This window comes from Mustela nigripes, chromosome X (genome assembly GCF_022355385.1).
Source record: "Mustela nigripes isolate SB6536 chromosome X, MUSNIG.SB6536, whole genome shotgun sequence".
Classification (NCBI taxonomy): domain Eukaryota; kingdom Metazoa; phylum Chordata; class Mammalia; order Carnivora; family Mustelidae; genus Mustela; species Mustela nigripes.
Window position 1 is genome coordinate 4,522,494 of NC_081575.1, and position 26,600 is coordinate 4,549,093.

General features: G+C 43.1%; 1 long non-coding RNA gene across 1 annotated transcript in view; it reads right to left on the minus strand.

Annotated features, from left to right (window-relative positions):
- Positions 1-390: 390 nt before the first annotated feature.
- LOC132006811 (uncharacterized) overlaps positions 391-26,600 on the minus strand; it is a 104,914-nt gene continuing 78,704 nt past the window's right edge. The window contains exon 3 of the long non-coding RNA XR_009401234.1: positions 391-879. This is a non-coding gene — a long non-coding RNA (uncharacterized LOC132006811). The remainder of the gene's footprint in view (positions 880-26,600) is intronic.

Below are 26,600 nucleotides of genomic sequence, written 5' to 3' on the forward strand. Positions count from 1 at the left end.
CGAAGCCAGATCTAATATGGTTTAATTTAAGCTGAAACTGCAAAAAGGATCTTCCTTCTGGTTTGCAGCCCCCAAGACTATTGAGAAAGTGAGTTCTGAGGAGTCTGTTTTGCCCGCTCACCCAGTGGGTCCCTCCCGGGCCTTCTCCTGCCTCCCATGCATCTCCGTGTGAAGGAAGGGGGGGCGCCCCAGACGGAAGCTCCTGGACAGGTCTGCGTCCGTGCGGCAGGTGGCTGCTCCTCACCCTTGGAACCAGAGAGGCCCACTTGACCGAGAATCAGCAGTTTTCTGCAGAAAGATCACTTCAGTCCTGGACCCCACTCCCTGTGGACACCAGTGATTGCCACTGCCAGCTGTTGATCGAAAAGACCAGATCTTACCAGTCAGGTGCAAGTGAGCAAGCCTGCTCTTTATTTCCTCTCGAATTCCCATGTGCCAGTGAGTAATTTGAGCTCATCTTGACAAATGACAGCATTTAAGAAACACTTTTGGCAAAAACAAAAACAAAAACAAACAAACACACAAAACAAAATACCCCACCAAAAAATCCATCATCATCAACAACAAAAAAACAGGATGGTCCTTTTTCCCTTGAGGTGAACAGGAAGGGTCCCTCTGACAGCCTCTATGTGTATTTCTGGTTCTCGGAGCTCTGGGAAGTTAACGTCACCCAACTTCTGTATAATCACTGTCGTAAATCAGCTCCTAAAAGAGGCTCCACACAGCGCACCTAATTTTGTTGAATGCTCGTCAGGTAAAGCTTTTTCGTGCCTGGTTGCAGTGAAAGCTGGAAGTACACTCCAAGATCAAAGAAGAGAAGCGAGACAAGCAGACCCCCGGTGGGGGAAGCTGCGATGCTGTCCTTCACACACACAGCACCTGAGAGAAGAGAGAAAGCTGTGCAGATGTGGGAGGTGGAGGCCCATCCTCTGTGGGACAGAGCGGGCAGGGTGGGAAGGGGGAGAGGAGGCAGAGAGATATTTAGAGAAGGAGCCCAGCCATATTCGTTCCTCCTAGCCTGAACAGTCTAGGACAGTGCTGTCCAGTCGAACTTTCTGTGGCAATAGAAATGTTCTCAATCTGTGCGGTCTAATATGATGGGTAGTAGCCTGGCGTGGCTAAGGAGCACTTGAAATAGGGCTTTTGCAAGGGAGGAACTGAATGTTTAATTGTATTTAGTTTTGATTTAAGGCAAAATAGCCACATGCAGCCAGTGGCTGCTGTAGCAGGAGAGTGTGGGTCTCAAGTCAATGAAAACCCAGAGCAAACCCCTCGAAATCTTCCCAACCTTGCGCTACCCCAGTCTGCCCTGGCCACCGCAATGGGTGCTTCCTTTCTGCAAAGGCTGCTAGGTGGCTTTCTCTCACCAGGGATTTGGTCAAACCCAAAACAGAGCTCCCTTTTCATAGATGGAGCCAAAGCTGTGTGGCCCGGCCTGATCAGGCATCTTTCTGGGCCCTGGGAAGCCACCGAGCGCGGAGCACAACTGACGGCGGGCCGTGGTAGTTGCTCGGAGTCCAGCCCCAGGGCCGGGGTGGGCAGCCGCACTCTCAGAATCAGTCTGCCATGACCCTTAGCTACAGTCTGGGGACTTCTCCCAGGGTGGCTGGGGGAGCCTTGCTCACGACCTAGGAAAGGGAAAGTGTGTACAGAGTTGAGGGGAGTGGGAGAAGAGGGGGAGAGGTCTTAGGCCTCCTCGTAGCCCAGCTCTGGGTCCTCAGAAGGAGGTGGCGAACTCCCATTGTCTTGGGCCAAGCTGAATGGAGTTACCCGACCAGAGGGTCACAGAGAAGTCCCCTGGATCTCTGAAATCGCCTTCTCTGGCAGGACTAATTGCAGCCCCGACCGCGGGCGTCAAAGCAGATACCTTCACTCTCCCTCAGGAACGGACAGGAGCCTGAGCAAGGCAGGGCCTGCCTGTTTCCACCCCATGGCTTCCCAGACCCTAGGTCAGCCCAGGTAGACCCCTCGCTCTGGCCAGGGTAGCCAGCTCGGGCCTGGGGCAAAGCCTGGGCTGGCTGCTGGGGGAACGCGGGAGGGAGAGAGACCAGGCATGTAGGCGTCCAGGGACTCTGACCCAGCAGTGTGGGCGGGAGGGCAGGCATGAAGGGGGAAGGTGGTTCCAGAGGAAGCGCTGGAGGTGGACCTTAAGGAGTGGAAGGGGAACAGACTGGGAGGAAGAGGGACTCAGGAGTCAGCCAGATCTAAGCATGAACCCCAGCTTGGCTGTGTGTTCGCGGTGGGTGTGCCTATGTTGTCGGGCTGACACGGGGAACAGACAAAGGGCCCCCTCCACACCCTGCTCTCCTCGGCCTTACTAGGAAGTAGAGTTGCACATGACAGTGAAAGAAGCGTAGGCTGTCTCAGACCTGGGAAGGGCAGAGCAATCCAGGTGAGGGCAGGGCAGAGAGAAGTAGAGGCCGTTACAAGGTGAGTCTCAGGTAGGCCAGAGGGAGGAGATTAGGTCATGAGAGAAGAGGCAGGGCCCACAGGCTGCACACAGATCACAGAGGCCTTCGGAGGGCGGCGCATCAGGCTTGGCACTGAGCCTCCAGGCCATGGCGGGCCATGGAAGACTTTGAGCAGGGAGCAACATGGTCAGAGCTGTGCTGGGGCAGTATGGGCAGTGGGAAATCGGCAAGAGGCCTGAATGGCTCCTTCTACCAGGCCATTCGGGGAGAAGCCCTGGGAATCCACAGCCCTGCAAACTCCCAGGGAAGAGGAGCTAAGTGGAGCCCGCCTTTGTGGCACTGTGGTCAGCCGAGGAGTACGTTGGCACAGCGAGCCACCCATTGTCAGAAGAGTGGCACCAGTGAGCTGCTGGTCCCCCGTGGCCTGTGCCTCCCGCACACCAAGGGGAAGTGTGCACTGTGGCTCCGGCTCCTACTGCAGGCTTTCTCTTGTGAAATTCCGGGCCTAGCAAAGTCTTTGTAAGCACCCCAAGCCAAAGGGGCCCACGGGCATCTGGCTCCTGCACCGAACTTGGGCCACTAGAGGCAAGCTGAGTGCCCTCTGTAGTCCTATCTCTTGGGGGCACTCTTTAGAGACTCCCTCATGGGAGGAGAGAATGGCAAGGCCCCGTTTCTTGAAGGCATGGGGACAGGTGGGGGCAGACGGCGAATCCCAGCAGACTGGGCCCTGGCACTGAGAAGAGACACAGATGGGCAGGTGGTTGGGGTGCAAGAAGTAAGTTCAAAAATTGGGTCCCAAGCTTGGACTCTGCCTCTTTTCCTGCCCCATCTCCCATCAGAGGCCCTCTGCTACCACTTATCACCCAAACTTCTACCTCCTGTGTCCCAGCTGCCCAAGTGTAGGCTGCTGGTTTGCCTCAGGGCTTCAGGACTGGGAACCCCGTCCGGAACATGCCAAGTCCTGTGTGCAAGTGACTCAGGAGGCATCAAGAGCCTGGCTGGGTGTGCAGGGAGCTACCTGTGGGAGGGGCTGAAAAGGGCTCGGCTTACGTGGCACAAAGGGCTGGGGGCCAGGAAGCCTGGCAGTCCTTGAGGCTCTAGAAGATGCTGAAGAGGAAACTGAAGGGAATTTAACCTCATCCTTTCCCTAAAAAGGGCAACATTTTAGAAATTAGCACACCGCCCAAGCATTCCCATTGGATGGCTAAAGACATGTGCTCCTGGAGAACGGTCTTCCTCTGCACACCCTATCTGGGGGGACGGTCTACAGGCGAGCCTGCAGGAGCCCAGATCCTCAATGGGCCTGGCATGAGGCCCACATGGCATGAGCTCTTATACTCTGGTAGCTTTTATGAGCTGGGAGAGCCAAGCCTTCTGGCTTCTGATAGCCAAGCCATCCCCCAGTGATAGTCACTGGGGAATGGGACTCACACACATCTAGAATGTTCTGGCTGGTGCCAAGCTAGTTTGTGATTTTTGTCTCATGACCAAATCATGCAGCCAAAAATATAAGCAGGATGCCAACTTCTCTAACATGAGTATCAGTTTACCCTGGTAACAAACATGATCATTTAAGAAGTACAAGGAAGAACACGTTCGTGTACCTGCTTTTTGCATATTTCACAAGAAACACACAGACTGAGAGCTTGTCAGAGAAGGAGGAGACCTAAGGGACCTTAAGCCAACCTCTACACTTCTAGGATGGGGGAGCCAAGGACCAGAAGAAATGAAAATATGGGCATGTCCTTTGAACTTGGATTGTACCTTATCATTTATAAAACCTTCACACCATTTCTTGAACTTCTGCTTGTACTGTGGGAGGCAGGATACGCAGTGGGTTAGAGCAGGTAATCAGGAGTCAGACCCCACGAGTTAGAAACTTGCTTTGTGAGCTGGGGCAAGCTCTTAATCTCTCTGAGCCTCAGTTCCCTCTTCTGCAAAATGGGGACAATAATGGGACCTATCTCTTCGGGCGGTTGTGTTTCGAACAGTATCGGCACACAATCTAGACGAAAGAAGTCTTGTCCCTTATTCTTCAGATCTTATCAGTAGCCTCTGGAAGTGAGAAGAAAAAGATCATGAGCCCATTTGAGAGCGAGTCCCTCATGGGAGGAGATAATGTCAAGGCTCCATTTCTCGGAGGCCCAGGGATAGGTGCAGACCCTCTCTTTCCAGAAAGTTGAGGCCTGGGGAGAGACAGTAGTTTGCTTGATTTTCTAGAGCTTGTCAGTGGTAGAGCCGGGAATCGACCCCAGATCTTTACACTGTGCCCGGTCAAATGTCAGACTGGCCACATCCTGTGAAGACCCCTCCTACTTGCTCACCACCTCATTTATAAATGAAGTCAAGGAAACACCTCTCTGTTTTCATCCCAGCTGCAGTAAGAAAAACACCATTAATATTCATACTTCTCTAAAGATCTGAAGTGGCTTCCAAGGCAAACACAGATTAAAGAGAGTGGTGGAGCCCGAGCTTTGAGGGGCAGGTCAGAAACATTCAGAGAAGGCAGAGGTCACTTCCCTGAGCCCCTGGGGGAGACCACTGGCACCCAAAGCAGCTTGGCTCTGAGCTTTCTGGCAGCCAGAGCACAGGAATGAAAGGGCCAGATTTTGACCAGCAGTGTCAGTAGGACAGTTTCTGGATCAAGAAGAGACCGGCCATGGCAGGGGGTGGCAAGACAGTGCTATGTCATCCCAAACCTCACCCACAGCTGGGCTGCGCAGGCAGAGGAAAGGGAAGACTAAACCTGCCCAAAGTCCCCACCATCAAGATGCCATGGTGATGCAGACCCAGGCCTGCCCTGGGGTCAACTGTATGGGAGATGTCAGAGGCAGCTGGGTCATCCCAGCTGTCCCCAGCAGAAATACTTTTTAAGGTAGCATGTGACAGGACAGGCCCAGCAGGGCTGCAGAGGTCAAGGAGCTGGAATTTGCTCCTTCAGGAGATGGACAGGCCAGAGCAGCACAGGGAAGGGGGGTGTTGGCTCAGTGGAGAACAGAATGGAGTTAGTTCCAGCAGTGGCAGGAGCTTCTTACGGAGTGCGCGGGGCCAAGAAGCTCAGCAGCTCTCTGCCCACCACATGGACCTTCCCATCACTGGGGATGAGAAGACACTGAACAGCTGGGAGAGTGGAGTGGCCCCAAAGGCTTGGAGAGCAGAGATGTGAGTGCCCTTTAAAAGCACTGCTTCATTGAAACATGTACATGCTGTTTTGGGTTGAACCCTATCCCTCCCCAAATTCAGATGGTGACGTTCCAAACTCCAGTACCTCAGAGAGTGACAGTATTTGGAAATAGGGTTGTTGCAGATATAATTAGCTAAGTTAAGAGGCGGTCATCCTGGAGTAGGTTGGACCCCAATCCATTATGACGTGTCCTTATAAGAAGACGAGAGAGTTACACACAGGGAGAAAGCCATGTGACAATGCAGGGAGAGATGGGGGTGAGGTCGAGGAGCACTAAAGTCTATAAGTAAACCACCAGAAGCTAGGAGAGATGCATGGCACACAATCTCCTCCACAGTCTTCAGAAGAAACCAGCCCTGCTGAACCCTGGACCTCAGACTCCGGCCTCTGGAACAGGGAGACAGTACATCTCTGTGGTCGAAGCCCCCCATCATGGTACTTTGTTATGGCAGGCCTAGGAAACTAAGGCACACGTGCATGTGCACACACACACACACACACACACACACACACATACACACCCACCCTCCCTGTGGGTACCAATTCCCTTTCCTAGCCCTGCAACACAGAAGACACACATGCCCTGAAGAAGCAGGATACATCAGGTGTTGAGCTTGTACAAGATATTAGCTGGGTTTAAATCAACCTTCGTTTTTAAAAAAATCAACTTCCGGGACGCCTGGGTGGCTCAGTTGGTTAAGCGGCTGCCTTCGGCTCAGGTCATGATCCCAGCGTCCTGGGATCGAGTCCCACATCGGGCTCCTTGCTCGGCAGGGAGCCTGCTTCTCCCTCTGCCTCTAGCCTGCCACTCTGCCTGTGCTTGCGCTCTGTATCTCTCTCTCTCACAAATAAATCAAATCTTAAAAAATTAAAAAAAAAATCAACTTCCCATTCTTATTTTACATTGAGGCAGCTGCATAATTAAAACCAATGTCTACCTTTCTATAAATGCTCTACAGACTCAAAGGCGCCTTCACATTCACGATATTACTGAAGCCCCCATCACCACAGGGTGGCGGGTACTGCCGTCTTGAGCTTGCAGAGGAAGAAAACACAGCCAGCCGAGGTGGGAGGCTACAGGACTAGGAAGCAAGGAGCAGATTACAGTCTCCTCTCTGCCAGCCCTGCCTGTGAGTATTCCTGTGCTCTGGGTGTGGGGGCAGGGCCGGGAGAGGGCAGACCTCACCGCTTTAAGAAAAATCAACTTGACTTCTTAGCGCTTCTCCCTTAGTGTCTTCCCAGGCAGCTGGATGGCATTCTGCCTACTTCAGTTCTGATTATCTTTGCCACCTTGGCTCATTATGATGGCATCTTACTTTCCACTGGTTCCAACTGTCTTCCTAACTTTATCCTGGGACAATCTTCTCTCCTACTGGGGAAGCACTTGACAGGAATCTAAGCCCTTTCATGTTCTTTTTCTCATTTTCGACTCACTGAGCTCTGAGGAGGCAGGCAGGGCAAATGCTGTGTTTATTTACCCTTGTGGCAAAGAAAGGGGAGAATGGTTGCCCATCATTACTGAAGCAGTCCAGGCTCAAATTCCAGTCTTCAAGTTCAGTGTTATTTTTATAACAATGAGTTTTGATTGCTGAGCACCTACTATGGTCCAGGCACTGCCCTACATGCTTGGTGGACATTCTCATTGAACCCTTCCGCCTTCCAGATGAGGAGATAAGAGAGACAACCTGCCCATAGTCAGAAGGTGAGTACATGGTGAAGCCAGGATGCAACTGTAGGTCTGGTTACTCTGTAGCTTGGCCAGACACCACCACCCAGTGCTATTTCCTCTGGGTCACTTCCAGGGATGAAGACTTGAACAAGTGGCCAGGCTGACAACTTGTTCCCAGCCCCACAGTAGATACTTGTAATGACTGGCCCCAAATGCCCACTACCCAGCTGGTAGGTCAGTAATCCATGTAGGAAGTCCCCTGGCTCAGGGCCCAGCTCCTGAGGACTATTTAGGGATAGTCACAGTCCCTCCTTGTAACTTTTGTAACCTGAGGGCCAGCTCTCTTGGGGCCTGGTGAATGGCAAATACCTGGGATGCTCCAGTGACACCTTCCCTCTTGCCCACAGCTGGCCTGGGGCCCAAACGGCATAAACTATTGCCCTGTGCAGGTGACAGGAACCCTCGCAAGTGAGTCATCCTTGGAACTTTTCTGGAATTGACACGGAAGGGTCCATAGCAGTAATTCTAGCCTGGGACACCTCTCTCTGCTGAGAGGGGCTAATAGAGCTGGTAACTAGGGTTTGTGGCAGTGACTGAGGGCTGAGTGGCTTAGTAGCCCTACCTGTTGAATTTGGTGGCATAGCTTACCCACCTGTGATGTAAGAGCTTAGCCTTAAAGAACGGTCCAGGAGGAAGAGAAAAATCTTCCTAGAGGAAAAGAAACCATTTTCTCTAAGAATTGTAAGCTCTGGAGATTTGGAAGGGAACAGCACAGATGCTAAACTAACATGCTGGGGAAGAAGGCAGGTGCCAGGCTAAATAAAGAAATGTGAGTACATACACAGAGAACACGCTCCTTTATTTCCCCAGGGAGGCACAAATGTATATTAATGAGGATTCTGAACACCATGAAATCGAATAATGACATAAACATCACAGTAAAAACCAAAGCCCTAGAGTTGGCTGCAGTCATTTACTATGGTTGGGGTAGAGGACTTCGACTGGCCCCTGCTCTGCACCCCTCCAAATTTCAAAAAAAAACAACTGTTCTCCTTGTCGGATTAGAACTTGATGCTCTGTAAGTAAGAGAGGCTCTTTGCTTTGACCCTTGATGCTACAGAAAAGCCCTAGGAAAGCAGTGTGTGGACCAAAGGCACAACAGCAAGAAAGTGGGCTGGGATTCATGTTCTGGACAAGGAACTTTGTATTAAGTCTTGAAGCAAGTTGACTTCCTAATCCCAAGGGGAGCGCATATCTTTGGACGTGGTAGGAAATGTGATAGAGAAAAGGGGCCTAGCAAGGCCAACCTCTTGACATGATCCACACACACAAGAGAAAGGATCCTTAGTGTATGACCTGGGAGAGTGTGAGCGTGAATGGACAGATTGGCACAGATGGGCCAATTGATCAATGCCATGCAATCCTGATTTGGGCCTGTGGTGGAATGTCTATCTCTTTCTGGCTGCCCAGCATCTTAACTCCTCTTCCTGGGGAGTTTGAGGAAGCTGAAAGTACTAGTTACTTTGCTAGCTTCCTTTTGAAGCTAGGGTATAGTATATCAACTAGATTTTGGCCCATGTTAGTGAAGACAAGCAGGGCCAGCAGAGAATCTGCCACAGCATCCCATTTCCTGGAGCAACTATACCTGTGGTGCCAGAGGCCATCAATGATGATATTAGTGGACAAACTACAAGGTCTACCACTCAGCAGTGCTAATAGAGGTGCCAGGCTGGTTCTGTAACATGATTTTGTCTGTGGATTTGACCATCTGGTCAAGAAGCCCGATTCTCTAATCCTCCCAGCAACTCTGTGAACTACCCAATGTCCTTCCTATACATTCCTTTATCTAAAGGCCCCAAATGTTGCACTCATCTTTCTGATTCTGTGTCCTTTCAGATCTTTCCCCCATAATTCTTACCATCTTATTAGACCTTTAATATTTTAGAGGAACTACTCTTTAATGTTTTATAATGTTTTAACTAGAAGTTTTATTTCTTTTTACTAGGAAGGCTAATCCTCCATTATCAAAAATGGAAGCCTCAACTTTTCAACTCTGATTTCCCCATCACAGACAGGTAGCCATGAGCCAGGGATTTATCTAGCCTCTAGTATATATCTTATCAATTTCTTTTTCATTGTCCATTTATCATTGTAATGGAAACTTTTTGAGTAAATAATCAGGATCCAATTTATCTTTATATCCTCAGCACTTACCACAGTGCCTGGCTCACAACAAATACATAGGAGATACTGTTAGAATGAGTGGAGTATTTAGGCTATGGTTCTTAGGAGAGAGGAGATTTGTGTTGGACCCCAAAGGATGGTTGGGCTGTATAGATAATAAAGAAGGATATATCCTAGGTTCTCAACAAGGACTTATTGATCCTTTATTATTCACTGTTCTTAGTTGTAAGCAACAGATACTACATCTAGATTATTTTCTGAAGAAAGAATTAGGTAACTGGAAAATAAGTTAGGAGAAATCAAAATATACACAGAGAAACCAATGAACAGAAAGGGACACACAGGACAGAATGAGAAGATCTAATGTATGTATAATTTGCATCCAAGGAGGAAATATGAAAGAAAAGAAAAAATGGTAGCAGAAGAAATATTTGAAGAGGTACTGGCCAAGACATTCCAAAACTGATAAAAGGCATCAAACTGCAGATTCAAGAGGCCTACAAAACTCAACAAGGATGAATTCAGAGAAAACCACACTGAGGCACATCACAGTATGACTGCTGAAATAAAAGACAAAGAGAAAATACCACCACAACCAGAATTAAGTTATATGATGTTTGAGGCTTACTTTGGAATGATGCAATAGTACTGGAAGAAGTTGGTGGGGTTAGATGAAAAAATATGGGGAATTTCCACTTCCAGAAGCAATGGAATAATTGATACCAGAGTAGCCTTCTCATAGTAAATAACCATAGAACTGGACAAAAGATATGAGGCAACTGCTTTCAGACATTGGAAATTAGACATTAGACTTTAGGCAATAGATAGCATAAGACTTCAGTCCCTCAGAGCAAGAGATGAGATTCGCAATTGCTCTGGTTCTCTATGTGGGAAAATTTTCCCAACTGCAAGCAAGCAAGCTGGAATCCAAACACAGAATGGTGGTCCTACTGAGGTTAGGAGGCAGAGATCAGAGTGGGAAAGGATAGAATGGTTGTGAGCTTTGGGATAGGGTATTAGTGAGGAGAGAGATACAAGTTGGAGGAAGCACAAAAAGTCCATCTATTAATTTGGTAGAGCTGTCATAATAAATTACCATAAACTGGGTGGTTTAAAAAATGTATTGTTTCCTAGTTCTGGAAGCTTATAGTCAAAATTTAAGGTGATGGCATGTTTCTTCTGAGGGCTTCAAGGGAAAGATCTGTTCCAGTCCTCTCTCCTTGGTTTGTGGATGGCTCTCTTCTTATATCTCTTCAAGTTGCCTTCTATCTATAGGTATCTCTGTGTCCAAATTTCTAGTCATACGGGATTAGGGCCCACCTTAATGATCTCACTTTAATTTGATTACTTCTGTAAAGACCATATCTCCAAATAAGGTCACACCCTGACATACTGGAGGTTAGGACTTCAATACAAATCTGGAGGAAACAATTCAACAGATGAGAGTCCATGTAGGGTATCCTGAAAGTCTTTAGCCAAGTATGGGCTATAAATAGGCAGGGCAGGGGTACCTGGGTGGCTCAGTGGGTTAAAGCCTCTGCCTTCAGCTGAGGTCATGGTCCCAGGGTTCTGGGATTGAGCCCCGCATTGGGCTCTCTGCTCAGCAGGGAGGCTGCTTCCCCATCGCGCCCCCCCACCCCGTCTCTGCCTGCCTCTTTGCCTACTTGTGATCTCTGTCTGTCAAATAAATAAATAAAATCATTAAAAAAATAAATAGGCAGGGCAAGCTGCTACCTACAATGTCAAGTATATAATAAAAAGTTACTAAACATACAAGGAACCATGAAATTGTGAAATAAGCAGTCAACTGAAGTCAACCCTGAGATGGTCAAGATGTTGAGTTTATCAAAGACTTTAAAGCAACTATGAAAAAAATATATCCTAAGAATAAAAGGCAAATGTGGCATTGATGAGTAAATGGACAGGAAATCTAAGCAGAAAAGTGGAAACTACCTAAAGAATCACGTGAAACTCTAGGACTAAAAAGGACAATAACTGAAATGAATAATTCACTGGATGGGCTTAACTGTAGTTCGAAAAAGGCAGAAGACAGATTCAGTAACTTTGAAGACAAATTAACAGAATTTATCCAACATGAAGAACAGAGAGGGAAAAAATGAACAGAACCTCAGGGACCTGTGGGACATCAAACAGTATAATGTGCATGCAATTATAGTCTCAGACAGAGAAGAGAGTAAGAGAGAGGAAGAAATAATATGTTAAGAAATACTGGCCACAATTTTCCTAAACTTTGATGAAAATTATGACTTACAGAACCAAGGGGGCTCAGTGAACCTCAAGCAGAATAAATACAAAGAGAACTATGCCCAAGCACATCATAGTGAAACCATTGAAAACCAAAGGTAAGAGAAAATCTCAAAAGAAGTCATAAAGAAAAAATATACATTACATACAAGGGAACCATGATACAAATAGCATTGGAGGAACTGGATATCCATAGTCATCCCTGCGGCCTCCATCCCAAATTACCACATGGAACCCTAACACATGGATCCCTCACATTGTCCTTTTATAGTTACATCCACTTCCCTCCCTCCCCCACTCCTCCTTAACCCTGGCAATGACCAATTTGTTTTCCATTTCTATAATTTTGTCATTTTAAGAATGTTATATACATTGAATCATATGTATTTTAAAAGACCAATCATAAATGAGATTCACAGTTTCACTTAGAATAATTTATTCAGGTTGTTGCATATATTGATAATTCTTTTCTTTTTTTTTTTAAAGATTATTTTAGAGAGAGAGAGTGGATGAGGGGCAGAGGGGGAGGGAGAGAAAGAATCTGGAGCAGACTCCCCACTACATGTAGAGTCCATCATGGGGCTTGATCTCATGACCCTGAGATCATGACCTGAGCCAAAATCAAGAGTCGGACACGCAACCAACTAAGCCACTCAGGTACCCTGATAATTCTTTCCTTTTATTGCTAACTAGTATTTCATGATATGGATGTATCACAGTTTGTTTAACCATTCACTTATTGAAGGGCATCTGGATCATTCCCAATTTGGGACTATTATGAATAAAGTTGCTATAACATTCATGTACAGGTTTTATATGGACACAAGTTTTTATTTCTCTGGGATAAATGCCAAGAGTGCAATTGCTAGGTTGTATGGTTGTTGCATGTTTAGTTTTTTAGGAAACTGCCAAACTATTTTCCAGAATGCCTCCCTGTACCATTTTATGCTCTCATGAACAATATATGAGTGATACAGTCCTCATTTTTTATTTTAGCTATTTGGACAGGTTTGTAGCAACATTTCATTGTGGTTTTAATTTGTGTTTCCTTGATGGCTAATGATACTGAACATCCATTTTGATTCACCAAATGAACATCATTTGATTCACCTGTAATGTCTGAGTATATCTTTTTTGTATAGGTTTTTTAGTGCTTGCTTTAGGTATTTCTCTATCTAGCTAGCTATATAATTTAAATATGTAAGTTATATCTACATATATATGCATAAAATTTATCAGACTCTGTAGGTAATAATATTTACCAGTTTGAGTGAAGTGTAGAAATCTTACATCCTTCTACAATTCTTCACTCTCCCCTATTTATAATGTCTTAAATATTTCCTCCACACACATTTAGAACTATGTCAGACTATTATAATGATTGCTTTAACTATTAAACATAATTTAGAAAACTCAAGAGAAGGAAAATATATTTATCCATACTTCTGCTTTTTCCATTGTTCTTCCTTCTTTGGTGATGTCCAGGATGCTTTCTTTTATCATTTCTTTTCTGTTTGGAAAGCTTCCTTTAGCCACTCGTTTAGGATAGGTGTGTTGGTGACAAAAATCTCTCAGTTTTCCTTTATCTGAGAATGTCTTGATTTTCTCCCTTCATTCCTGAAAGATAATTTTGCTGGATATCAGATTTGGGGTTGGCTGTTGAGCACTTCTTTCTGGCCTCTATGGTTTCTTGTGAGAAATCTGCTGTCATTCAATTTGGGTTTTTTTCCCCCTATAGTTAAAGTGTCATTTCTCTCTTGCTGCTTTCAAGATGTTTTCTTTGTCTACAAAGAATTTTAATTATTATATGTCTTGGCATGGACTTCTTTGGGTTTATACTATTTGAGGTTTGTGCAACTTCTTGGTAGGTTTATGCCTTTTGCCAACTTTGGTAAGTTTTCAGCCTTTATTTCATTGAGTACTTTTTCAGCCCATCACCTTACCCCTTCTAGCATTCTGAAGACACAAAGGTTAGTTTTTTAGGAAACTAGTTTTTTTGGAAACTAGTTTTGTTATAGTCCCACAGGTCTCTGAGGCTCTGTTAATTTTTTTAAGTCTATTTTTTCTCTGTTGCTCAGATTGAATAATATCTATTGTTATCTTCAAGTTCACTGATTCTTTCCTTTGTCTCCTCCATCCTGTTGGATCCATAGAGTTCTTTATTTTGGTTATTGTATTTTTCAGTTCTAAAATATCCATTTGGCTCAGGGTGCCTAGGTGTCTCAGCTGGTTAAATGTCTGACTTTGGTTTTGGCTTAGGTCATGATCTCAGGGTCATGAGATCGATCCCTGCATGGGGCTCTGGGCTCACCGTGGAGTCTGCCCAAGATTCTGTCTCTCCTGCTTCCTCTCCCCCCAAGTCATTTGCTCTCTCTCAAATAAATACACCTTTAAAATATCCATTTGGTTCCTTTTAATATCTTTTAGTGTTGGCATCAATTGATTGTTTTTTCCATTTAGCTGGAAATCTTTCTGGTTCTTGGTATGATGAGTGGTTTTGAATTAAAACCTAGATATTTTAGCTAATATATTATGAGACTTTAGATCTAATTTAAACCTCCTTTTTCATCTGGCTTATTTTGATACCAATGCAGCAAGGGACGAGGGAATGAAGTGTTACCTCTTTACTGCCAGAAGGCAGTTAAAAGTGCAGGTTCCCTGTTCAATCTCTATTGGTGTCAAAGGTGGGGGGTTCCATGTATTCCTGGGCAGGGGTGGGAGTTCCACCTCCCAACCAGGTCTCTATCAGTACCTATACGGTTGGTTTCCACTGACAGTGTCACCACTGGGTGGGGATAAATGTCCTGAGTCTCCACTAGACCTTCCAGGCCACAGAAGGAAGCCTTTGGGGGGAGGGAGGCTCATTACTTTCTCATGGGACTGCAATTTTAGGCTCTCCAGGAGGTCTCCACTGACACTACAGTGGGAGGAAGTATCTTGCTACTGGCTGAGGTGAATGTAAATCCTAGCTCCCCACTCAGTCTTCTCTGAGCCTCATTAGAGCTTGGAAAGGGTAGAAATCTAGGTTTCCCATTCAGTCTATGATGGTGTGTGTGTGGGTGGGACCACAGCTTTGGCTAGAGTAGAACAGTCCTTGTCTAAAAGTTTTCTGTCTTGCTGGGCTGCCCCTAGATAGGATTATTCTGTATTTTGATTGTGGGAGTAGTAACACTACTCTATATTTGTGTTAAAATTTGCAGAAATTTACATAAAAATGTCAATTTACAAATAAAATGTTTAAAAATGAAGAGCGAAATTGAAGGACTTAAGCCAACAGACTTAAAGACTCACTATAAAGATCAAATAATCAGGAAAGTGGTATTGTTGCAAGGATAGACAAACAGATCAATGGAAAAGAATAGAAAGTCCAGAAATAGCCTCACACACACTGGCCAATTGATTTTTTAACAAGGGAGCCAAGGTAATTCAATAGGTGATGGCACAGACTTTTTTAAAAAATGGTGTGATTACAACTGGATATTCATATAGGGAAAAATGAACCTCAATCTTTATCATACAACATCTACAAAAATTTACCTGAAGTGGACCATAAATATAAAATATAAAAGCTAAAACTATACAAATTTTAAGGGAAAAATATTTCCAAGTTTGGAATAGGCAAACATTTTCTGTATAGGACATAAAAAGGATGAACCACATAAGGAAAAAATGATACATTGGATTTCATTAAATTTTGCTCTGTGAGAGAACCAACAAAAACATTAAATGATAAATTTGCAAACCATATATTTAAAAAGATTTATATCCAGAATATATGAATTATACTTACAATTTAATAACAAGACAAGCAACCCAATTTAAAAGTGGGCAAACAGGGGTGCCTGGGTGGCTCAGTGGGTTAAAGCCTCTGCCCCCGACTCAGGTCATGATCCCAGGGTCCTGGGATCGAGCCCCGCATAAGGCTCTATGCTCATCGGGGAGCCTGCTTCCTCCTCTCTCTCTCTCTCTCTCTGCCTGCCTCTCTGCCTACTTGTGATCTGTCAAATAAATAAATAAATAAAATCTTAAAAAAAAAATAAAAGTGGGCAAACAATTTAAATAGACACTTCACCAAAGAAGACATATGAATGCCAAAGAAGCCCATGAAGATATACTCACCAGCGTTTGTCATCAGGGAAATGCAAATTAAAGCACAAAGAAATACCACTTCACACCTATTTGAATGGTAAAAATTGAAAAGCTAGACAATAAAAAATGTTAGCAAAGATGTGGAGTAACAGGATCTTTTAAACTTTGCATTGTGGGCATGCAAAATGTCATGATCACATGGAATACTCTGGCAGTTTCTTATAAAGTTTAAAATATACTAACCATGCACCCCAGCAGTTCCATTACTAAATATTAGCCAAGAGAAATGAAAATATATGTTCACACTGATATCTGTACACAAATGTCCATAGCAGCTTCATTTCTAATAATCAAAATAACACAATGTCATCAATAGGTGAATGGATAAACAGATGTTCCACGATAAGGAATACTACACAGCACTGGAAAAAAAATGTTGATTAATGCAACAAGTTGAATGGACTCAAAAAGTTGTAACAAGCAAAAAAAAAAAAAAGTCTGAAAAAAAAGTCTGTGACAAAAGATTACATAGTGTATTATTCCACTTATATGAAATTTTACAAAAGACAGGGCTTATTTATAGTGACAGAAAGGAGATCAGTACTTGCCTGTGGCTGGGGTGGAGCAGTTTGAGTGCAAAAGAGCATGAGGGAGTTTTTTGAGGTAATAGAAATTTTCTATATCAATAACATGGATCCTGCAAACAATAGAAGGAAGCTATACATAAAAGAATACATGCTGCACGATTTCATTTATATTTGGTTAAAAAAAATAAGCAAAGCTAAAGCACTATGTTTAGAATCCACATGTAAATGGTAAAACTAAGAAGTTAAGCAAGGAAGTGATTGCTGGAAAAGCCATGCTAGTGGTCTACTATGGTGCTTGGGAAGGAACATGTGCAAAGTGTCTGGGTTGCCAGCAACACTATCTGATCTGGATGCGGGTTACATGAGTGTTTGCTTTATGGTAATGTGTTCGTCTGTAATGTTTTGTTTATGTACCTTTTTGTTTGTTTGTTATATTTACAATTAAAGACATTCAAATAAAAAGAAGAGCAAGAATAGTAACTGAAAGGCAAGCAGAGACTGGTACAAGAGAATGAGGCCAGAAGAGGTGAGAGCTGCACAGAGCAAACAGCAAGGGCTGTGAGACTGGACCTGTGAAGGACTTTTAGGGCAACCCTTGAACTTGGTGGGGGCAGGTGCATGCCGAGCTACATAATGCATCTCCTTATGTGCTGCCCCATCATATACCTAGTATAGGGATGGGTATACAGTATACCTACCCAAGACTTGTGGATACACTAGTGGTATTAGGGTATGCCATTATAGCATGACCATATCTGACCATATTCTCCAGGGGCCATCTACTAAAAAGCATCAGACTTGAAGGCAAGAGTCCTGGGTTAAGGCACCAGCAATGTCACTTCTAGTTACACGACCTTGGACAGGTCATTTCACCTCTCAGCATTAGTTTCCTTGTACTGGCCTTGGCTGTGAGGAGCCATGAGAGACAGAATAGACATATCTGTATTATTTTGCATCCCAACCCAGCTTTTAAGTAGGGCCAGTGCACTAATATTTTGAAGTGGGAACACCGAAGGCCTCAACTTAAGGCAGCCAGTTGGTCCCTCTCTACTAATCTGGTCATCTCTGGGTTTAATTGCCCCCCTGGGTATGAATTAGCATGATGATGTGAGGGGCTGCTGTCAGTTATTCCAAGCTGAATATCTGAAAAGGTGCCAGTTATGAAGGGGGTGGTAGGAATGGGGGAGTGGGGGGATATGAAAGTCAAATGCTCTGAACCTCTTGTTAACTTCACTGCACGCAGTCCCAAGGTGTAATTACCATGTGTCAGACTTGGAGGTGTGAGCAAAGTGGTACAAGGCTGATATTTGTCAGGCCAAGCAGAACATCCATACAAAAGTGCTGCATGAGATTGGGGTCACCACTGCTGCCTCCCTAAAATTGTTCTGTCACATATTCTGCTACCTCTGGGCTAAAGGGGACCCTGTCTGATTATAGGTGTTGGGGAGCTCTCTGACTACAGGGACCCTAACAATACCAATGGACTTTCAAGCTTGGAACTTGGAACAAGTTTTTTTCTCCTTTTGGGGAAGAGTACTCAATTCCTTTTGTTCATCTGAGAGAAAGGTTCTGGATTCATCCTTGTTCACTGATAGGCAGGAACCACTTGCAAATCAAAGACTTAAGATAAGGACTGGCTGGCAATATAGGAATGGCAACAATGGACCAGATGCTACAGCCTTATCCATTTCAAAGGTTCCTGAATAGCCAGCTGTATCATTGAAGGATCCAGGCTTCTTTTTAATAACATGTCATGGTCCTGATCATGCATCAGGTGGCACCAGCACCTGTCTTCTCCTTGTCCCTGTTCTTCATATATACACTTTTACCCTCAAGTAGATATAGGAATCTACTGCAAATAGAATTAGTTTTGGGGAGAAATTATGTGCTGATTCCTCTAACACACACACACACACACACACACACACACACACACTATTCCATTTGGAAATATGAAAACAATATAACAATGATCAAGATATTTTTAAAAAAGAAATCATTCAAATCCTATCACTCTAACACAGCACTTTATATTTGGGCATTTAAGTGCACTAACTGTAAGTTGCAAGATCACAATGTAAACACAGTGACACCTCTTCCTTTATAAAACCTTCTGTTCCATGTATTCCTCAGGCTGCTGCAGGCTTCAGAAAGAACATATTAAATGGCCTCATAATATGCAATGGAATGGATATGCTATAATTTAATTAACCAACCCTTATTGCTAGGCAATTCATTTGTTTCCAGTGTTATATTACTACAGCCAATCTCATAATGAACATCTCCATGCATGTATCTTCTCAATTCTTTTGAAATGCTTCCTGAGGAATAAAATCTCAGGAGAGGAAATTATTGGGTTAAAGGGTAGGACCAACCCCAGGGAGGCTCCTTCAACTGACTGGACTGCCTTCTGCAGGGGTGGGCCCCTTTCTGAAATGTGCCCTCAGCAGTAGCAAGCCTTCTCCTTTAGCCCCCAGAGCTGTCCCACACACTCTTGGTGCCTTAGTTACTGCCTGTTATGTGGAGATCAACTTCTATTTGCTCTCTGGGTGTCCTGCACCATGGTTTCAAAACAATGCAAACTTGTTTTGGGAAACAGACTGAGCTGATGTGGAATAGTCTCTGAGCTCCAACAGCTGAGAGTCCACAGTAATTATCTCTGGGGGATGCCAGTCTTGGGAAGTAAGAAGCAGATGTGCTTATTTCTCTGAGGCTACATGGCAGAGAGCTTTCCCCCATGCCCTTGACAAGTGAACATAATGCTCTGACACAGGCAGCCTTGCACTGACTACCAGGCTCCCTTCACCACTCATTATATGCCAATTCCTGCCATGAACCAGACAAAGTCCTTGCCTTCCAAGAACCCAGTAGATTTGGTAGAGCCAAATGAGTAAACCAACAGAGATGCCATGTGGTGTCATGGTCAAGAGAAGGTGCATTGCAAACCAGGCTGACTTAGGTTGAGACCCCAGCTTTGCCATCTCTTCGCTGCATGGCCTTGAGCAAATTAATTTATATCCTTTTTGCCTTGGTTTCACCATCTACAAAATAGGGATAATATTCATACTGACCTCTGCTGGATCATTATAAGGAGTTGATGAGCCAGTGCATAAAAAGCACACAGCGTGGTGTCTGCTGTGTAGTAGGGTAAGTGTTCAATACATCTCAAGTACTAGTAATGGCACTGTATTACTAAAACAAGGTAGAAAGTGAAATATTTCCCAAGAGGGACTCTAATAAAATACATAAAAATCCCAGACTTCCTGCTTGGGGGATCAGGAATTGCTTTTTTTATTCCCCCTTCCCCTAATAGTGAGAGGTGCTGGGAGACGCCAATAGGCAAGGGGATCCAGTGTCTCCCACCAGATCCAGGATAGGGGTGTGTTGGTGAACTCCAGTGAGCAGCCTTGAGGACCTGGGGAGGAGAGGGCCTCAGTGAGTTGGGCTGCCTAAAAAACCATTTTCACAGAAGCTTCCACTGTTTGCCTATGTCTGCCTATGTTATTTCTACCAGGAGGGGAAAGTAATGTGGCCCAGGTGACTAGTCTTTCCCAAGTGCTAAATTGACCTTCTTGATTAGAAAAACACAGCCCTGGACTCATAGCCTTGCCAGCAATCAGTACTAATGCAAGGCCCAGCTGAGGAATACAGCAGGCCAGGCCCCACGCCCAGTGCCACGAAGCCTTCTGCCTCATCCAGAACATGGTCCAGAGATATAAAAGAGTTGATTTAATAGCAGAACTACTTAGAGTCAACATTTACAAGTGCCAGTGATGCCTTTTGGGCAATGGAAGGAACATGAGTGGGGCAGGTTCTCCTCCTGCTATGCTAGAGTCCCCAAGGTAAACTTTCCCAAAGGAAAATCAATTGAGAGTGGCCTTGAACTATCATGACCAGGAGCACAGGCATATAGGTCACAAACTATCTATCATTACTGTGGTTAACATACTTTCCACATCAAAGCCTTGTACTCATTTCTTTCTGGGAACAATCTGGTCTCCTCTCATGGCTAGTAATTATTACCTGCATCCAAACTAGCTATACTTTCTATCCAATTTACTCATTTCTTTTTGAACCCTCTCTTTAATGCCTTTTGTCTGGGCATCTACTATGGCAGATGCAGACCTGAGACAAATGTCTTCCTCTTCCCTCAAAAGTAACTTCAGCATTTGTAATGCAGTCCTTGCGTAATCATCCACTTAAGCACTACCCGAAGCATATTCCACAAATGTTGGTACCACAAGATTCTAATAATGCTCAGTTCTAAAAGTGCTGGGTGGCAACAAAAGTTTGGAGGAAAGCTTAGTGAAGGAAAGTTAGTAGATTTTCTTGGTTGCTAGAATTTCCAGAGCCTTTGACATGCCATTGTGTATCATGGCTCTCCAATACAGGCTAGTGAATGTCACATTCCCCAAACACAGTGAACTCCAGACCCATGAGGAAAAAGTACTTCATGAGACTAGCAGTCCAGACACCTGTTGGGAAACACATAACTATTCCAACCCTTTTATTTTATAGATGAAGACACTGAGGCCCAGAGAAGGAAAGGGACATTCCTGAACTCACCCAGGGAATCTGTGACAGAGCCACACTAATTCAGCTTTTAACACCTTCAAAAAGGCCATCTCTAAAACCCTCAGCTTTTCGGGTTGGGGAGCCATTAGAGGGTTTTATGCATGATGGTGACATGGTGGAATTAGCATTTTAGGTAAATCACTCTGGCTGAGGTGTAAAGGAGGATCTAAGTAAGCCAATGAAGGGACACTTGGAGTAATACAGGCAAAAGACCTAAGTTAGAGCAGTGATGGCTGTGTTTTTGAGGAGGAGATAGGTTCTAGAAATAATTAGGAAATAAACTGTCAGAACTTGGTGGTTGATGAGGTGGGGGAGAGGGAGAGTTAAGGGTGATGCTAAGAAATGTGGCCTACGTGACCAGGTAGATGTTAGTGTCATGTGCTGAAGAAAGAGCTAGTTGGATGGGATTAGAGGGTGTTGAAGACTTCCATTCCAATGGCTGTGGAATGTTCAGTGTAGATATCCAAAAAGCTTTTGGTTTCATGGACAGAGGTTCAAGCTAGAGACCAAAATCAAGAAGATAACTGCATATAGATGGAAATTAAAGCACAAGAATGGAAGAAATGGCCCAGAGAGAACCTGTAGAAGGAGTACAATTGATGGACCAGGAATTCAATTCTGGTCTCTAAATAGTTAACTAGCTAAACTTTACCCCTCCTCTCAGGGTCCCCTCAATTACCACTTACTTTAGCAAGACTCATCAAGAAAAAAAAAAAGAGAGGACTCAAATAAATAAAATCAGAAATGAAAGAGAACTTACAACTGATATCATAGAAATACAAGGGATCATAAGAAATAACTACAAATATTTGCCAACAAATTGGACAAATTAGAAAAAAGGCATAAATTTCTAGAAACACACTAAATCATGAAGAAATAGAAAATCTGAATGTGGGTATCTGGGTGCTCAGTTGGTTAAGCATCCAACTCTTGATTTCAGCTCAGGTCATGATCTGAGTGTTGTAGGATTGTCAGGGTACCATGCACAACAGAGAGTCTGCTTGAGATTCTTTCTCTCCCTCTCCCTCTGCCCCTCCCCACTGTACTCTCTCTCTAATAAATAAATAAATAAATCTTTTTTTAAAAAAGGAAAGAAAATTTGAATAGACTGTTTTCTAGTAAGGAGGTTAAATCAGTAGTCAAAAACCTTCAAAAAAAAAAAAAAAAAAGTCCAGGACCAGACGGTTTCACTGATGAATTCTACTAAACATTTAAAGAAGATTTAATACCTAACCTTTACAAATTCTTCCAAAAATTGAAGAGAAGAGAATGCTTCCAAACTCACTTTATTAGGCCAGCATTACCCTGATACCAAAACCAGACAAGGACACCACAAAAAAAGGATAAAATTATAGGCAAATATCCTTGATGAACATAGATGCAAAAATCTTCAACAAAATATTAGAAGACTGAATTCATACACCATGATTAAGTGGGATTTATTCCAGGGATACAAGGATGGCTCAGCATCTGCAAATCAATAAACATGACATGGGACAGAGGAGCCAAGAACATATCATAGTAAAAGGACTGTCCCGTCAATAAATGGTGCTGGGAAAACTAGACAGCTACATGCAAAAAAATGAAACTAGAACGCTGTCTTACACCATACATAAAAATTAATTCAAAATGGATTAAAGACTTGAATGTAAGACCTGAAACTACAAAATTTCTAGAAGAAAACATAGGCAGTAAGCTCCTTGACATTGGTCCTAGCAATGTCTTTGTGAATCTGACTCCAAAGCCAAAGGAAACAAAAGAAAATAAACAAATTAGACTATATCAGTCTAAGAAGCTCCTATACAGCAAAGGAAACCACTATCAAAAAGAAAAGGCATTCTATAGAATGGAAGCAGATATTTGCAAATCACATATCTGATAAGGGGCTACTATCCAAAATATATATAAAGAACTCGTACAACTCCACAATAAAGAAACAAAACAAAGAACCCAATTAAAAAATGGGTAGAGGATCTGAATAGATATGTTCCCAAAGAAGACATACAGATGGCCAACACACACATGAAAAGATGTTCAACACCATTTACCCTTAGGGAAATGCAAATCATAGCTAAAAATGAGGTATCACCTCACACCAGTCAAAATGGCTAAAATCAACAATACAAGAAACAACAGGTGTTAGCAAGGATGTGCAGAAAAAGGAACCTTGGTGCACTGTTGGTAACAATTCACACTGGTACAGCCATAGTGGAAAGCAGTATGTAAATATAAAAAGTGATTTTCCTCTTAATTTCTTTAAAATACATATGATTGTTTAAAGGAAAATTCTAACACTGTGGGATGCTTGGGTGACTCAGTGGGTTAAGCATCTGCCTTCGGCTTAGGTCATGATCCTGGGGTTCCAAGACTGAGTCCTGAATTGGGCTCCTTGCTAAGCAGAGAACCTGCTTCTTCCTCTGCCTACTGCTCCCCCTGCTGTGCTCTCTCTCTCTAGCTCTCTCTCTCACTCTCTCTCTCTGACAAATGAATAAATAAAATCTTTAAAGCAAAAATTATAACATTGTGTTATGAAGTGTATAATGTCAGTAAGATGTAGCACATATGACAATTATAGCATAAAAATTGGGAGACGGTAGACATATACAGCTGCAAGTTCTCCATGTTTGACATCAAGTGGTACAATATTATCTAAGTACACTGTGAAAAGTTATAAAAGTAAAGAGGTATAGCTAAAATGAATAAATAAAATGAAAATCAATAATATATCCAAATAATCCAAGAGAAGGCAGAAAAGGAAGAAGACAGCAGCAAACAGAAGGGGGAAATAGAAAACAAATAGTTTAAAAAAAGAAGATGTTAATCTAAACTTAATTATTCTGTTTAATGTTGTTATGAGCTGAAATTTTGTTTCAGCCACCTTCAAACTCATATGATGAAGTCCTAACCCTTGTACCTCAAAAATCTGACTGTATTTGGAGGTAGGGCCTTTGAAGACTCATATAAATTAAAATGAGGCTGGGAGGGTGAGCCCTAATCCAACCTATTATCCTTGTGAGGAGAGGAAATTTGGACACTCAGAAATATCAGGGATGCATACACAAAGAGAAAAGACCATGTGCACACACAACAATAGGGTAACCACTTATAAGCCAAGGAGAGAGTCCTCAGGAGAAACCAAAACCATCAACACCTTGACCTTGGACTTCCAGTCTTCAGAATGGTGAAGAAAGAAATTTCTGTTGTTGAAGCCACCCAATCTGTGGTATTTTGTTATGGCAGCCCAGGGACACTAATAACAAATGTTAATGGTCTAAACAATTGAATTAAAAGGCAGACTGTCAGAATGGATTAAAAGAGCAAGACACTACTAGATGCTTGCTGGGAAAGATGCACTTTAACTATAAAGATAGAGACTGGAAGTAAATGGATGGGAAAGGACATATACTAAGAAAACAGTGAAGGAAGCAATGGATGTATTCACATCAGATAAAATAGCCTTCAAGTCAGAGTGTTATCAGAGATGAAGAGAGACATTTCATTAAAAAAGAGAGGATTAATTTATCAGGAAGACATGACATTAATAAATGTGTATGTGCCTAATAACGGAATTTCAAAATAAGCAAGGTGAAAACTCGAAGAATTAAAGACACAAACCAGAGTTGGAGATTTTAACAAAATACTCTCAGCAAAAGATAAAATAACTAAACAGAAATTAGTTAAGACCTAGATGATCCAAATAATGTCATCAACCACCTTAACATAAATAATATTTTTAAATCACTTTACCCCAAAAGAAGAATATACTTTTTTTCAAGTATATGCATGGTATATTCAGGAAGATAGATTATATGCTGGGCCATAAGCCATGTCTAAATAAATCTCACAGAAACAAAATCATACAGTGGATTTTCTCAGACCACAATGGAATTAAATAAAAAGTCAATAACCATAAGATAGCCAAACAACCCCACAATATTTGGAAATTAAGCAATACATAGAAAAATAACACAAGGGTCAAAGAAGAAATCATAAAGGAAGTTAAAATATATTTTTGAAGTGCATAATAACAAAAACACAATATACTAAAATTTGTGGGAAGCAGGTGAAGCAGTATTTAAAGAAAAGGTTACAACTGCAAATGTTTAGATTAGAGAAGAAAAATGTTTGGGGCATCTGGGTGGTTCAGTCAGTTTAGCAAGCCTTCAACTCTTAGTTTCAGCTTAGGTCATGATCTGGAGGTCCTGAGATCCAGCCCTGCCTCAGGTTCCATGTTCAGCACAGAGTCTCTCTCCCCTTTCCCCCTCTCCCCTCTCACTCACGTGTGCACATGCTCTTTCTCTCTAAAAATAAATAAACAAAATCTTTTAAAAAAGAAAAGAAAAATGGTTTAAATTAATGACCAAGTTTCCACATTAAGAGGGTAGAAAGGTGGGCAAAGTAAATCCAAAAAAGTATAAGTTAAAAAATACAGAGAAGATCAGAGTCAATGAAATAGAATTTTAAAGATTTTATTTATTTATTTGACAGAGAGAGATCACAAGTAGGCAGAGAGGCAGGCAGAGAGAGAGAGAGAGAGAGGGAGGCAGGCTCCCCACTGAGCAGAGAGCCCGATGCGGGGCTCAATCCCAGGACCCTGAGATCATGACCTGAGCTGAAGGCAGCAGCTTAACACACTGAGCCACCCAGGTGCCCCAATGAAATAGAATTTTAAAAGTGGAGAAAATTTAAAAAGCAAAAAGATCAACAAAAATCAAAACTCCCTAGCTAGATTAATCATGAAAATAAAGACAGAGCACAAATTGGCAGTATCAAGAATAAAAGAGGGGAATATCACTGCAGACCCTACAGCATCAAAAGGACAATCATTAAGTATTATGGATATCTTTTTGCCAACAAATTTTGACAACTTGGATAAAATGAACAAATACTTTGAAAATAATTTACTGAAACGGACACAAGATTGAACAGATAATATGCATTTCGTAGCTATTAAAAAAATGAATTTGTCATCAAACACATTCCCACAAAGAAAACTCCAGGGTCAAATGGTTTCACTGGTGCATTCTAGCAGACAACAAAGGAAGAAATAACAATCTAACACAAATATTTTCAGAAAAGGGAGGGGGAAGACTTGTCTTGACTTGTTTGTGAGGCCAGCATAACCCTAATACCTATGTTTTCTTCTAAAAGCTTTGTGTTTTAGCTTATATGCCTAGTTCTGTGAAACATCTCAAAGTAGATTTTTGTGTATGATGCAGGTATGGGTTGAGAATATCTTCATGACTTATAGGTAAGCAAAAATTTCTTAATGTACAGAAAGTAATAGCCATACTATTTTTTCATCAAAATTAAATACTTCTGGGGCACCTGGGTGGCTCAGTGGGTTAAAGCCTCTGCCTTTGGCTCAGGTCACAATCCCAGGGTTCTGGGATCGAGCTCTGCATTGGTCTCTCTGCTCAGCATTGAGCCTGCTTCCTACTCTCTCTCTCTCTCTCTCTGCCTCCTTCTCTGCCTACTTGTGATCTCTGTCTGTCAAATAAATAAATTCTTTTAAAAAGGTTAAATACTATAAACATTCGGGTACACATGCCCCTTTGGATCACTACGGGGCACGTGTACCCGAATGTTTATAGGGAGACAAACCATAAGTGACTCTTAATCTCACAAAACAAACT